Source organism: Bos indicus, chromosome 13, assembly GCF_029378745.1.
Source record: "Bos indicus isolate NIAB-ARS_2022 breed Sahiwal x Tharparkar chromosome 13, NIAB-ARS_B.indTharparkar_mat_pri_1.0, whole genome shotgun sequence".
NCBI lineage: Eukaryota > Metazoa > Chordata > Mammalia > Artiodactyla > Bovidae > Bos > Bos indicus.
In genome coordinates this window covers 16,311,520-16,326,032 of record NC_091772.1, presented here as the reverse complement: position 1 = coordinate 16,326,032, position 14,513 = coordinate 16,311,520, and the positions used below count along the sequence as shown (strand labels likewise).

Genomic DNA, 14,513 nt, shown 5'->3' with positions numbered 1-14,513 from the left:
GCTTGGAAAATTCCATGGATAGAGGAGCCTGGTGAACTACAGTCCAAAATGTCACAAAAAGTTGGACAACTGAGCACAGCACAGCAGCAGTATTATCATCACATGTATCATACGTATTACATTATATTATCCTGTGTAAATATATGTATTGACATGTAAATATCATATGTATATTACAAAATAGATGCAGAGAGAAATTTGAAAGACATGAACTAAAATTTAATAATGGGCTAGTTGTTGAAGGTACAAAAATTGTATTCTTACTATAAGCAACTATTGCTAAAATTCTAGGAAGTATAATATTACTAAATGTCATTATTTTTGAAAAATTTGGTTAAACACTCATGACTGAACAATCTAGAATTCACTGTTGTCCAATTTACAAAATTAATAGTTTACTAAATTCAGCCTATTCCCAAATGTGGTCTTAATAGGCTGTTGTAACCCAGGTGGAGGAAGTAATTTTTTCATGCCCCAAATCTTCTGTTTTCAGTCCCTTCCTTCAAGCATACAAAAACTTGTTGAAATTCAGATGATACACTTTCCTCTTTGCAGATGTTTTCATTTAGTAACCAGAAGGTGCTGGATTTTTCTGTTTTCAACAAATTGGTTCAAAATGCTCTGCAACTCTTCTGCTTAAAATTTTCAAACTGACTAGAACATTGTTTCCAAGTTTTTTAAGTATAAAAATATGAAAATCTTTGCAAGTGATTCATTTAAACCATTTGCCTCAAAAAAAAAAAAAAGTCACATGATGATAGTAACATTTCCTAAGACCCATTTTCAAAATTCTTTCTCTATAGCACGAGCTTCTTCCAGAAAGCTCTTGTTTTTTTCCCCATGTTATTAATAAGTTGCATTGACCAGAGGATGAGATGTTGGATGGCATCACCAACTCAATAGACATGAGCTTGAGCAAACTCTGGGAGCTAGTGAAGGACAAGGAAGTCTGGTTGGCTGCAGTCCATGGGGTTGCAAAGAGTCAAGCATGATCTAGCAATTGAACAACAACAGCAACACCAACCACAGAGGGATGAATTAAGTGCACCTAGCAATGGCACCCCACTCCAGTACTCTTGCCTGGAAAATCCCATGGACAGAGGAGCCTGGTGGGCTGCAGTCCATGGGGTCGCTAAGAGTAGGACATGACTAGGAGACTTCACTTTCACTTTCACTTTTCACTTTCATGCATTGGAGAAGGAAATGGCAACCCACTCCAGTGTTCTTGCCTGGAGAGTCCCAGGGATAGGGGAGCCTGGTGGGCTACCATCTATGGGGTCACACAGAGTTGGACATGACTGAAGTGACTTAGCATAGCATAGTAGCATAGTATTGCTCAGTAGCATACTCCAAAAGCCACTTTTCATCATAAGAAAAGTCAACAACTTGGAGCTCTTGTCTTTTTTGCAAAAGAAAAAAAATGCAATTCATCTTTCTGTTCCCAACTGTTTTAACACTTGGCCACAAAATAAGCAGCAAACCTTTGGATGGTAAAAAAGATATTCGTGGTCACTCCTTATCTTTACAAAGTATGTTAAATAGTCTGCGGCTAAGTCGATTCAGTCATGTCCGACTCTGTGCAACCCCAGAGATGACAGCCCACCAGGCTCCCCCGTCCCTGGGATTCTCCAGACAAGAACACTGGAGTGGGTTGCCATTTCCTTCTCCAATGCATGAAAGTGAAAAGTGAAAGTGAAGTCACTCAGTCGTGTCCGACTCCTAGCGACCCCATGGACTGCAGACCACCAGGCTCCTCTGTCCATGGGATTTTCCAGGCAAGAGTACTGGAGTGGGGTGCCATTGCCTTCTCCGTTAAATAGTCTACTATTTAAAATGTGGAAATGGGAGACTTCCCTTGTGGTCCAGTGGTTAAGACTCTGCCTTCTGATGCAGGAGGTGGGGGTTTGATCCCTATTTGGGGAACTGAGATCCCACATGCTGTGGGGTGCTGTCAACAATTAAAAAACAAAATAAATAAAAATTGTTTGAAATAAATAAAATGTGGAAATGCAGTAAACCACTTTCCCAGGCATGAATCAACTGATTATTCCCAAACATGCAGAAAGCAAGCACAGGAGGAATAAGACCCAGCATAACACCTGGTCTTAACTCAGAAACCATCAAACCACATGACTTGCAGATCAAATGTGATTGTGTACATTAAACATTATGGAAAGGTGAATTTCCTTCATTTCTTTTTGGTATAAACAGCATTAAAATTTTTCTTCCCACATGCTAATGAGTTCCTTAAACCCTCATTTAGTATTTGCCCTTGTCCTCTGAAAGCTCCCATGCACCACCTCCCCCCACCCTCCCAGAACCCCAGTGAACAGTGATCTTGCCCATTCTCTGGGCATCGCATTTATACCCTACACTCTGTCATGATTTTTGTCAGCTTCCCTCATCCAGCACATGTTTTTATCATCCTTTCCCTGGAAGGTATCATGCATGCTGTTTATTTATAGCTAATCTCCTTTTAAAGTGTGAGTATCTACATTTTAGAATAAGAACACCTTATAAATCAAGACGCAAAAACAGGGTAACAGCTTTTCAGAGAATCTCCAATAAACTTTTGAAATTTTCATCCCATTTTCCAAAGGTCAGAGTGTAATTTAAAAGAAGAATGGAAGGGTTGCAATAAAGTAGCAGCTGTGTAGAATGAATACCTTTCTCTGTACCCACTAAACCATGATTCATATAAAGCAAAGGTCTCTTGAACTAATGAATAGCTGTGAAAGTTAAAGATCTGTGCAGAGAATAATATGTAGGTGCAGGGCACAGACTTCTGGCATTACAACCACACTATAATTGAGCTCCTGGCTGGCAAAAAACACCTTTGAAGACCGATTATCTCTGTTTACCCATAGAACAATAAAAGTTTGTTGAAGCCTATTTCCAATCATTTGCTTTTTCCACTAAACTAGAATTCCTCCAGTGCAGCCCAGGATGTGGGCAGAGAGCTTTTCAGTTCTGCACAGGGACTCAGAGACCCTAGTCCTGGTCTGACGGGGTTGGGAGGAGGTTATGTTTAGGGCTGAAGTTCTGATCAGATGGTCAGAAATTCTAACCCTTTCCTGACACTATCCATTCACTTTACAATAAAACACAAGTCTCTTTTTAAAATCCATTTGCTCATCTATAAAAGCCTCTGCTTTTTACTGCTCATTCACTCTGATATTGATAAATAATTCTCTAGGCTGCTTACTGATGGTGCCCACCCAATCAATGATTTCCAATCTGTGGTCACATGTATGTTCAAATGTATAAAAGACGCAGCAAAACCACAGTATTTACACAATTCATTTTTTAACTGATTGCCACAAACACAGAGCCCCGGGAAGTGGAAACCATTTGTGAATCAAGAGTATTTTGCTTGCAGTGGAGGGAGTGGTTCCAGGGCCCTAGAGTCTGCACTTCCTGAAAATTCCCTACTGAAGAGTTTGCTCAGAGTAGAGATTTATTCAGTGAGCTGAACTGTTCGTGTCTTTAGAGTCACAAAGAACGTAGCACAATGAACATCTGGTGTACTTCATACAAAGCTTACCTCCTTCCTTTGTTTCTTTAGCAAACAGATTGCATGCAATTATATCTAGGACAGAAACGTCACTTCCTAAAGCTCAGAATTAAAAGTCAGCAACTTGGGACTTCCCTGGCAGTCGAGTGGTTAAGACTTTGCCTTCCACTGTACTGGGTGTGGGGTTCCATCCCTAGTCAGGGAGCTAAGATTCCACATGCCTCACGGTCAAAAACCTGAAACATAAAACAGAAGCAATAAAGACTTTAAAAATGGTCCGCATCAAAAAAAAAAAAAATCATTTTAAAAGAAGTCAGTAACTTACTATCTGGGGCTTCCCAGGTGTTGCAGTGGTAAAGAACCCTCCTGCCAATGCAGGAGACGCAGAAGGCGGTTGAGTCCTTGGGTTGGGAAGATCCCCTGGAGGAGGAAATGGCAACCCACTCCAGTATTCTTGCCTGGGACATTCCAGGGACAGGGGACATACACAGTCCATGGGGTCGCAAAAGAGTCAGACACAACTGAGCAGCTGAGAGTGAACACAACTTATTGTTTATTAACCACCTACACTTTCACAATATATGAAATGATTCTTAGAGGGTAAGGCACAAATGCCCTAAAAACACTATTAAGGAGAAACCTTGTCTTTAAGGATTTTAGAGCTGGTAAGATATCATTCAGATGAAGCTCTTCATTCTACAGGTGTGAGAACGAAAGTCCAGAGAGGTGATGTGTCATTCTCAAGGTCAGCCAGTAGTGATGGCACCAAGATACTGGCTCAATGGGGGCTCACCTGTGTCCTGTTACCTTCACCGCGGTGCTTTCTGATTGGCCAGAAACATAGGCGTACGTGATCTAAACCTATGAACTAACAACAAAAATTATACCAAGAATTTAGAAAAACTATTTCATCGCATTCTCCTCTACCACACACATGATGGAAAGTGAATACCATCCGCTGCTATTTATGTTTGAAAATCCACTCTTCTGTTTCACAATCTCACTGAACTATTTCTGGCTCCTGGCAAGTTTGACACAAATCCTGGCTCCAGGGATCAGAGAACTTGGTGGGAGAAAGGACCCCAACCCACGAAGAGCTATGCGACTCAGACATTCAATCTGATGAGGAGGCTGGTGACACAGCCCCATCCATTCTGCTAAATGCATTTCTTCTCCTTTTTCAAAGCCCTGCTCAGTGATGGTCCTGCCTCAGCAGCGACTTTTCCAACCACATTATTATTTCACTATTATCTGTTTCATGTCATGCTAACATAACTAGGAGTGGAGATGGTCTTCTCTAGTCACAGCCAATTTCTCCTTATTTTATCTTCCTGGTGAAGTGAAAGTCACTCAGTCCTGTTCGGACTATACAGTCCATGGAATTCTCCAGGCCAGAATACTGGAGTGGGGAGCCTTTCCCTTCTCCAGGGCAATCTTCCAAATCCAGCGATCAATCCCAGGTCTCCCACATTGCAGGCGGATTCTTTACCAGCTGAGCCAGAAGGGAAGCCCAAGAATACTGGAGTGGGTTGCCGATCCCTTCTCCAGTGGATCTTTCCAACGCAGGAATCAAACGGGGGTTTCCTGCATTGCAGGCAGATTCTTTACCAACTGAGCTATCTTCTGGGAAGAGAGACTTATTTCAGGTCCCCATTCATTCATCACTAGACACAGACTTAATTTTTTTTTTCTTTATGGAGAAAATATGCTTTATTCTTATGATTTAGCTGACTGGGATTAGCAATTTATTTTTTGAAGTTTATTTTTATTTACTTATTATTAATTATTTTTTATTGGAGTATAGTTGCTTTACAGTATTGTGTTAGCTTCTACTGCATGATAAAATGAATCATTATACATATAACGTATACCATGCATACACACATACCCCCTCTCTTTTGGATTTCCCTCCCATTCAGGTCACCGCAGAGCACTGAGTAGAGTTCTCTGTGTTGTACGGTAAGTTCCCACCAACTGTATACACAGCATTGATGCTGTGTGTGTGTCACTACCAATCTCCCAATTCCTCCCACCCCCGCTTTCGTCTAGGTATCCATATGTTTGTTTTCTATGTATGCAGACACAGACTTTAAAATGACCTGCAAGTTTTCTGACAGGCTTATATCTGTAACACCAGAAAGTTGATACTACACGTGTGGAAGAGTGACCCATGAAATTAGGTCAACAGTAAATGAGTTTCCGTGACGGGGAGTTCTTTTTGTCAGCAAATATTTGCTGAACACCTACATGTGCTAAGCTGTGTGGCTACAGAAATCCAGACAGCTTTCAGGATCTCTAGAATCCACTCTCCTTGGGAGGGAAGCTGAAGAGAGATTGCAGGGTGACAAGGGAGATTAATGAAGGACCAAAGAAACAGAGTCGGGGGCCTCTGGGGCCAGCTGGGAGAAGTCAGTGAAATAAATCTAACCTGGAGTGGGTGGGCAGAGATGACCTTCGAGCTGTTATCTGATAGCTAGGCAGAGAAAAGACAGGGGCAACGACGTCAAATAATGAGCAGCTTCAACAGTGCTAGAGGAGATCGCAGGAGCTAAGAGTTCAGGCGGACGGGGTGTGGCAGGTCAGGCGGGGGAAGCCGAAACTTCCTCCTGTGGCTTCTCTTCCACAGAGCTCTTAGCTCCCGAACACCAGAGATGAATGGATATGTTTCATCTGTCTGCCCAAAATTCATTTTAGAATTCCTGGACATCTTTGAAATTCAGCTCACATTCACTTAGGTTTTCCACCTCTTTCCCAAAGACACGGCCTATCAGGGCCTGTGTCTTTGGCACCAGTGTTTAGAATATCGCCCTCAGACTCAAAGCCTCTAAAGCACCATCAGCAGAGCACAGCACGGAACATGAGAGGCATCCTTTCCCAGTGAAGAACTTGAAGGAGGTCTTATCCATCGCCTTCATTTTTTTTAATTGATTTATTTTATTATTTTTTAATTAATTTATTTTAATTGGAGGCTAATTACAATATTGTAGTGGATTTTGCCATAAATTGACATGAATCAGCTATGGGTTTACATGTGTTCCCCATCCTGAACCCCACCTGCCACCTCCCTTCTCATCCCACCCCTCAGGGTCATCCCAGTGCACCAGGCCTGAGCACCCTGTCTCATGCATCGAACCTGGACTGGCGATCTATTTCGCAGATGATAATACACATGTTTCAGTGCTATTCTCTCAAATCATCCCACCCTCGCCTTCTCCCACAGAGTCCAAAACTCTGTTCTTTACATCTGTGTCTCTTTTGCTGTCTCACATATAGGGTCATTGTTACCATCTTTCTAAATTCCATATATATGCGTTAATATACCGTATTGGTGTTTTTCTTTCTAAATTACTTCACTCTGTATAATAGGCTCCAGTTTCATCCACCTCATTAGAACTGATTCAAATGCATTCTTTTTAATAGTTGAATAATATTCCATTGTGTATATGCACCACAGCTTTCTTATCCATTTGTCTGCCGATGGACATCCAGGTTGCTTCCATGTCTGGCTATTATAAACAGTGCTGCGATGAACATTGGGGTACACGTGTCTCTTTCAATTCTGGTTTCCTCAGTGTGTATGCCCAGCAGTGGGTCATATGGCAGTTCTATTTCTAGTTTTTTAAGGAATCTCCACACTTTTCTCCATAGTGACTATACTAGCTTGCATTCCCACCAACAGTGTTAAGAGGGTTCCCTTTTCTCCACACCCTCTCCAGGATTTATTGCTTGTAGACTTTTTGATGGCAGCCATTCTGATTGATGTGAAATGGTACCTCATTGTGGTTTTGATTTGCATTTCTCTGATAATGAGTGATGCTGAGCATCTTTTCATGTGTTTCTTAGCCAAATGTCTGTTTAGTTCTTTGGCCCATTTTTTGATTGGGTCATTTATTTTTCTGGAATTGAGCTGCATGAGCTGCTTGTGTATTTTTGAGATGAATTCTTTGTCAGTTGCTTTGTTTGCTAGTATTTTCTCCATTCTGAAGGCTGTCTTTTCACCTTGCTTATAGTTTCCTCCATTGTGCAAAAGCTTTTAAGTTTAATTAGGTTTCATTTGTTTATTTTTGTTTTTATTTCCATTACTCTGGGAGATGGGTCATAGAGGATCTTGCTGTGATTTATGTCCGAGAGTGTTTTGCCTATGTTTTCTTCTAGGAGTTTTATAGTTTCTGGTCTTACATTTAGATCTTTAATCCATTTTGAGTTTATTTTTGTGTATGGTGTTAGAAAGTGTTCTAGTTTCATTCTTTTACAAGTGGTTGACCAATTTTCGCAGCACCACTTGTTAAAGAGATTGTCTTTTTTCCATTGTATATTCTTGCCTCCTTTATCAAAGATAAGTTGTCCATAGGTGCATGGATTTATCTCTGGGCTTTCTATTTTGCTCCAAAAATCTGGAACGCTTCATGAATTTGCATGTCACCCTTGCACAGGAGCCATGCTAATCTTCTCTGTATCATTCCAATTTTAGTATATGCGCTGCCAAAGTGAACACCATCACCTTCTTAATGAAAAGTGATTTCCCATTTTGAAGAAGGTCCTTCCACTTATAGAAAATCTTTCTCTCTTAAACTGTTCTTCTTACAATAGCTAGCAAGACAGCGTTATTGGTGGGTTTGTTTCTGTGTTTTGTCTTTGAAACTCTGAATGGCCCTAAAATATATAGCATATCTTCAACAGTTCAATGCGAGAAAAGGGGGTATGGGTGGTTCACAGAATTAAAAGTATATGAACATATTTATGGATTTCCCAGGCGGTGCCAGTGGTAAAGAACCAGCCTGTCAATGCAGGAGATGTAAGAGACATGGGTTCGATCCCTGGGTCAGGAAGATCCCCTGAAGCAGGGCATGGCAACCCACTCCAGCGTTCTTGTCTGGAGGATCCCATGGACAGATTACAGGCAGGTTACCATCCTTAGGGTTGCAAAGAGTCTGACATGACTGAAGCAGCTTAGTACACACACACATGCAAGAACACATTTATAACTTGAAAAGAATTCAAATACTTTGATCTGCCTGATTGATTTCACAATGTGGAATAGCTTTGCCAATTATGTGATGAATGTTTTCCGTAAGTTGAATGAAATAATAACTTGAAATAATCAACTTATTTTCCATAAGTTGATTACAGGATTGTTTTAAAATGTATTTATGACACATAATAAGATTAAAGTATTTTATAAAAACAAAGTATATGAACATTTTGAGACTACTGGAATTTTTGTAGCTTGGGCCAGAGACTGTCTGAAAGGAGTAGAAAAATTCTGATTTTTTTAAGGAGTGGGTAAAAGTCTGATAATATCTGTGGATAGAATACTTCAGTTCGATTCAAAGGGGCCAGTTCTCTTTGTATAGATAATAAAAGTCATACAAGGAATGGAAAAATTAACCATAGAAAGAAAGATGAGATGTTTAGGTTGGTGTTGCCACAGGACCTACAACAAAGAATAACAGCAACTTTATCTTGCAAGTCTTTTGTTTGCTTTGTAATTATGCCTTTTTTTCCTCCTCTGCTGGGTAGTATTCAGTGCCTAACTCTGGCTTAAATTTTAAAGGCAGTAATTAAGCCCTCGAAACGTCTGGTGCCAAAGCTGTTCTGCAGTGCTGTTAGTATAGTAAATCACCATGCTGCCCCCTGGGGCTCCTTCCCAGAAGCTGTCAGAGGCAACTCCATGTTTATGGGAGAGCTTCTCGATGCTTTATTCTCATCGAGACAAAATTAAGTCAAAGAACATCCAATTAAAATGGCAGGGGTAGTGAATGAGCTGTGCTGGGTCTCTCCATTTAAGTTGCCTCAAGACTTCGAACTGGGGAAATAAGGATGCCAGAGCCATGTTCTTGCTGAGCAATTCTGGGCTACAGCAGGTAAGAGTTTGCTCCTTAGGTCAGAGAAGACTGGAAATGTGTCATCCCTTCTGTGGATGGTTAAAAAATAACACAGGGATTTAGGGGCTCTTATATCAACCCCCAAAGTGGGCAAGGACTGATGGAGCACCAATAAGATAATATAGTCTTGATACTTACTGGAGATGCAGAGAAAAAAGAACACATGTGGTGTGTGGCAGGAAGCAGTAACAGTGAAGGTGAAATTAGCAGCTGCAAGGCAAGTCTCTGTGCTCACTGTATCCCGCATGAGAGGAGCTCCTGGTCTTCAAGCAGAGAACACTCCTCAAAGCCTTGCTGAATAAAATGAATGAATATTATCGCCCCCACCAGTATCAGATTTCCATATCATATTCCACAGAAAAGCGTGAGGAGATAATCTTATTAAGATCGTATCAAGATTGTAAAACTATTTCTGGCAGGATTAAAGTTTCCCATTTCTTTAGGACCAAGAGTGCTATGTATCAGAATAGGCTGAAAAGACGTGAAGAAACCTAAATGCCCACTGACAGATGAACGGATAAAGATATAGTATATATGTAAACAATGGGCTATTATTCAGCCATAAAAAGAATGAAATAATTGCATTTGCAGCAACATGGATGGACCTAGAGATTTTCATACCAAGTGAGGTAAGTCAGACAGCAAAAGACAAATACCAGACATCATTTACTTGTGGACTCTAAGATATGACACACATGTGAAAGGAAAGTGAAAGTGAAGTCGCTCAGTCGCGTCCGACTCTTTGCGACCCCACGGACTGTAGCCCACCAGGCTCCTCCAACCATGGGATTCTCCAGGCAAGAATACTGGAGTGGGTTGCCATTTCCTTCTCCAGGGGATCTTCCTGACCCAGGGATGGAACCCAGGTCTCCTGCATTGTAGGCAGACGCTTTGCCATCTGAGCCACCAGGGAAGTCCTGTAGGGGAAAGGTAAATTAGGAGTTTGGGATTAACATATATATACTAGTACATTGAAAAATAGATTATCAATAAGGGCCTACTGTATAGACAGGGAACTTCACTCTGTAGTCACATAAATGGGAAAAGAATTTGAAAATAAACAGACACATGTGTATGTTCAACTGAATCACTTTGCTGTACACCTGAAACTAACCCAACATTGTAAATTGACTCTACTCCAATATAAAATAAAAACTAAAATAAAAGGAAAAAGAAAAAACAGGCTGAAAGCAGATTAGAAAAATGTCCTGATATAAAGAAGAGTTAGCATTACCGTGGGGCTTCCCAGGTAACGCTGGTGGTAAAGAACCCACTTGCCAGTACAGGAAACATAAGAGAAGTGGCTTGGAACCCTGGGTCGGGAAGATCCCCTGAAGGAGGTCGTGGCAACCCACTCCAGTATTCTTGCCTGGAGAACCCCATGGACAGAGGAGCCTGGTGGGGCTACAGTCCATAGGGCTGCTCAGCGTCGGACACAACTGAAGTGACATAGCCCGCAGGCAGTGTTACCATAACAAAGCAGTGTTCAGAAGAAAAATGCACAGATATTTTTCAAGATTTATTTGACGGGTTGCCAGAGCATTCTGGTATTTCCTGATGGTGCTTTATGTAAAAACTAAACTTTAAAATTTTTTAATATATTTATTTTTAATCGGAGGGTAATTGTTTTACAATGTTGTGTTGGTTTCTGCAATACATCAACATGAATTAGCCATAGGTATACACATGTCCCCTCCTTCTTAAACCTCCCTCCCACCTCCCACCCATCCCACCCCTCTAGGTTGTCATGGAGCACCAGGCAAATCTCCCTGTTCTATATACAGTAACTTTACAAAAAATTTTATGAGTTTATTTTAAACTTAATTGTGTGCATTCATTATCAACTGCGAAGCATGCAATTATGATAAAATAGCTTGCTAACTGTAGCTACCAAAGAATTACACAGACTGTATTGTATTATGTAGTTGTTCTTTTGAATATTTCATTTACTCAAGGGAAAAATATTATAATTTGTAATTTCCATATTGCCAGATTATTGGGCACTCTCCAAAGATTACTCTCTCTGTTTGGAATCTGTTAATTTCTGCACCATTTAATAAGACAATTTGACTTCCTGAACACCAGAAGAATCTCCGAGGGATGCATTTCCATGGAAAATTCCTTTTTCAGGAACCCAAGCTCAGCATTACTCTTTGACTTCACTCCTCTCCCCTCCGCTGAAGCTTAACTTTTGGATTTCATCTTGCAATAATACCATTTCCAAGAATATCATCTTATATATTCCTTTAATGCTGAAATAAGAGACGGAGGTGATGCAGTTATTACACATTTGCTCTCTGTTGCAATCGCATCACAAATGCACAGAGATTGATAGGGAGATGGAATGCAGTCACCGTCCTGCAAAGACGCAAAAACAATTTCCACAGCATTTCATATACCAACTGTATAAACAATTTCCAAAATGATTAAGTTAAAGAAATTCCATTTGGCCCTTGCCCGCATGTTGTTCACACTTAACAAGGTTCCCTTCAGGGGCCTTTCAGTCCAGAAACCAAGATGCTCATATACCGGGAGAGTGCCTTCACATCACCCCATTTAGTTTTGTTTTCTTTCATCAACTTGTTCCTCAAATAGGTTTTGCAGTTAGGTTCCATGTCATGTCAATCATGAACGTCTGTTTGATTCCATCCGGTCAGTAAGTATGGGTTGAAAGCCTACTCAAAGATGGGTGATGAAAATACTCTTTTCTGTGATCTTGTGAGTTGCTGATTGGTTGGATCCTTTAAGGATTTTTTCAGGTATGTTTAAGCTCTCAGTTCTTCAAACAAAGAACACAGATTTTCTCTGCTTAACCACGAGCTTTAGTTAACTTTATTTCTCCGGCCCACTAGAGTTGTTATAGAGTAATTTTCCTGAGTTCAACATTTTGCCTAGGCACTGTACAATATATAGGATATAATAAAAATATGAATATACACAAATGGAGAAGCACTCTATTAGACTGAATCTCTATGCCAGTGTATCACTGAGGGCCAGTGAAAGAGCTTGAGAGCTGAACTCAAGTCCTGACCTGTCAGTTACTGGCTGATGACTGTAAACCAACTTAGTTTCTCTAAGTCTCAGTTTATCATCTGTAAAATGGACATAATAATAGAGAATGCCTCACAAGGCTGTGAGATGAGATAATCCCTACAATGCCCTGGGGTGAGATTAGCTGGTCTGGAGGCTTACTGGAGTCCTTAGACAGAAATCCTGGCTCTAGGTGGTTGAGTTAACTCAGCAGAGGAAGAGCTGATTCAATTGCTTGTCTCCAGTGGGTCCCCCAGGCTGAAGAGCTTCCATTGTCACCCTATCACGTGGTCACATAGCTTTTAGGGGCCCAGGGCAGTAAGTTTGTGGACCCCGCTCAGGGCAGGCCTTCCTTCCCTTGTTAAACAGTGACCACAGCACACAGTCTACTGATGCCTGATCTAAACCATAGATTAAGACTTCAGGAGATGATGTGTTCTCAGTCCTCTCTGCTTGTAAATATTTTATATTTCCATCTTAATGGGCTGATACTGTGTGCCCATCATCCTTCAGCCAACAAGAAATCAGCACAGAATCTGGCACATGGGAATGCTTGATAGATGGCCCTATGATGTCACTGATGTTGTTGAAGATGATATGATGATGTCATTGATGATAATGATATTATATTTGTTCAAACTCTGGGTCCTAATATCTTAGGACCCAGGAGGACTGCATTGCCATCCGTATAAGATATGCAATTTCAAACAGACTGGGAAAACTTAAACATATTCAATTACTTCAGAGGCTCATGTGAGTGGTATTAAAAATTGTTTTTTAAATAAAACAAACAATCAGAATTGGCCTTTGAAAAGTGAAAATGGCCCCCAATGTTTTTATTTTTTTATAAATAATGAACAGGGAGACCTAGCGTGCTGCAGTCCATGGAGTTGCAGAGTTGGACGTGACTGAGCAACTGAACAACATGTTTTTATTACAATTATACTGAACTAGACATTAGAAGACTATCTTATCGATCATTTTATATCTAGTTTTTCCATTAGAATGTACATGCCTTGGGGTTGAGGATTATGTTAATGTTTATACTCAAATGAGTTTACCATATATCACAAGCATTTGTAACATACTGAATAAATGAATAAAGAAGTAAGTCTTTCCAAGTTTAGTCTCAGCCCATGACAATCCTTCCAGCATTTGAAGTCTTGGCTTCTCAGAGCTTGTACACCACAAAATTAAGCATTGGACTATAAAATATCTTGGGTTATTTTCCAGCTCTTTCATGTACATGATCGTCTCATTTCTCTAACTTTTAAAACCCTCTAGGTTAGCTGAACTCCATTTTCCAAATGGGACAGTACCCAACGAGTGATTAATTTACATTTTTGTAGCATTATGGGGGACAGACAATGTGCTGGGATCTGGAGATTTCTTTGACAAGGAAAAAGATACAGCATCCACCTTCAGGAAATTCCTAGTCCGGTGCGGGAGATGAGTCAGGAGCCAGAATTTGAAACGCTGTGGATCAAACTAAGCCCAGGGTTCTGGCGAACACAGAGGAGGCAAGCACAGCCCAGGTGGCAGGTTTCACACCGTTGTTGTCAGAACTGGATGATGTGATAAATACCACGCACCTGGCACCAGAGTCTGCTCCACAAATCTTCACTCACAGAACCTTCTCCTTCCCTCTCACTCATCCTCGCTCCTGAGGACCCTAATGCTAGACTAAATTAAGTGTGTTTATGCTGATTTTAAGACCACTGGTAGATGTGACTGGTATTTCAGGCTAGACGTAGGCTGGGTTGTATTCAGTTCACTATATGCCTCCCAACACAGTTTGATCAGCCTGAAAATGGGGTGATAACATATCTCTGCAAGAATCTGTTTATTGATTCTCACACAACCTCGTGTTCCCCTAGCTCATGACTCGTGGAAGAGTAAGAGTATTCTGGACTTCAGAGACTCAAGTTCTACATCCTGATACTCTGGCACTTAGTATTCCTCATCACGGTCAAGTTCATCTCCTAAACCCCATATTCCTCAGGTGTAAGTGGGTGAAACTTCAGTACTTTGGCCACCTCATGCAAAGAGTTGACTCATTGGAAAAGACTCTGATGCTGGGAGGG

At 40.9% G+C, this 14,513-nt stretch overlaps 1 non-coding gene across 1 annotated transcript; it reads right to left on the bottom strand.

The window, feature by feature from the left end:
• Positions 1–7,902: 7,902 nt before the first annotated feature.
• LOC139186696 (U6 spliceosomal RNA) lies at positions 7,903–8,009 on the bottom strand. Its single transcript, XR_011570368.1, has one exon. It is a non-coding gene; the product is annotated as a U6 spliceosomal RNA (small nuclear RNA).
• Positions 8,010–14,513: the final 6,504 nt, after the last annotated feature.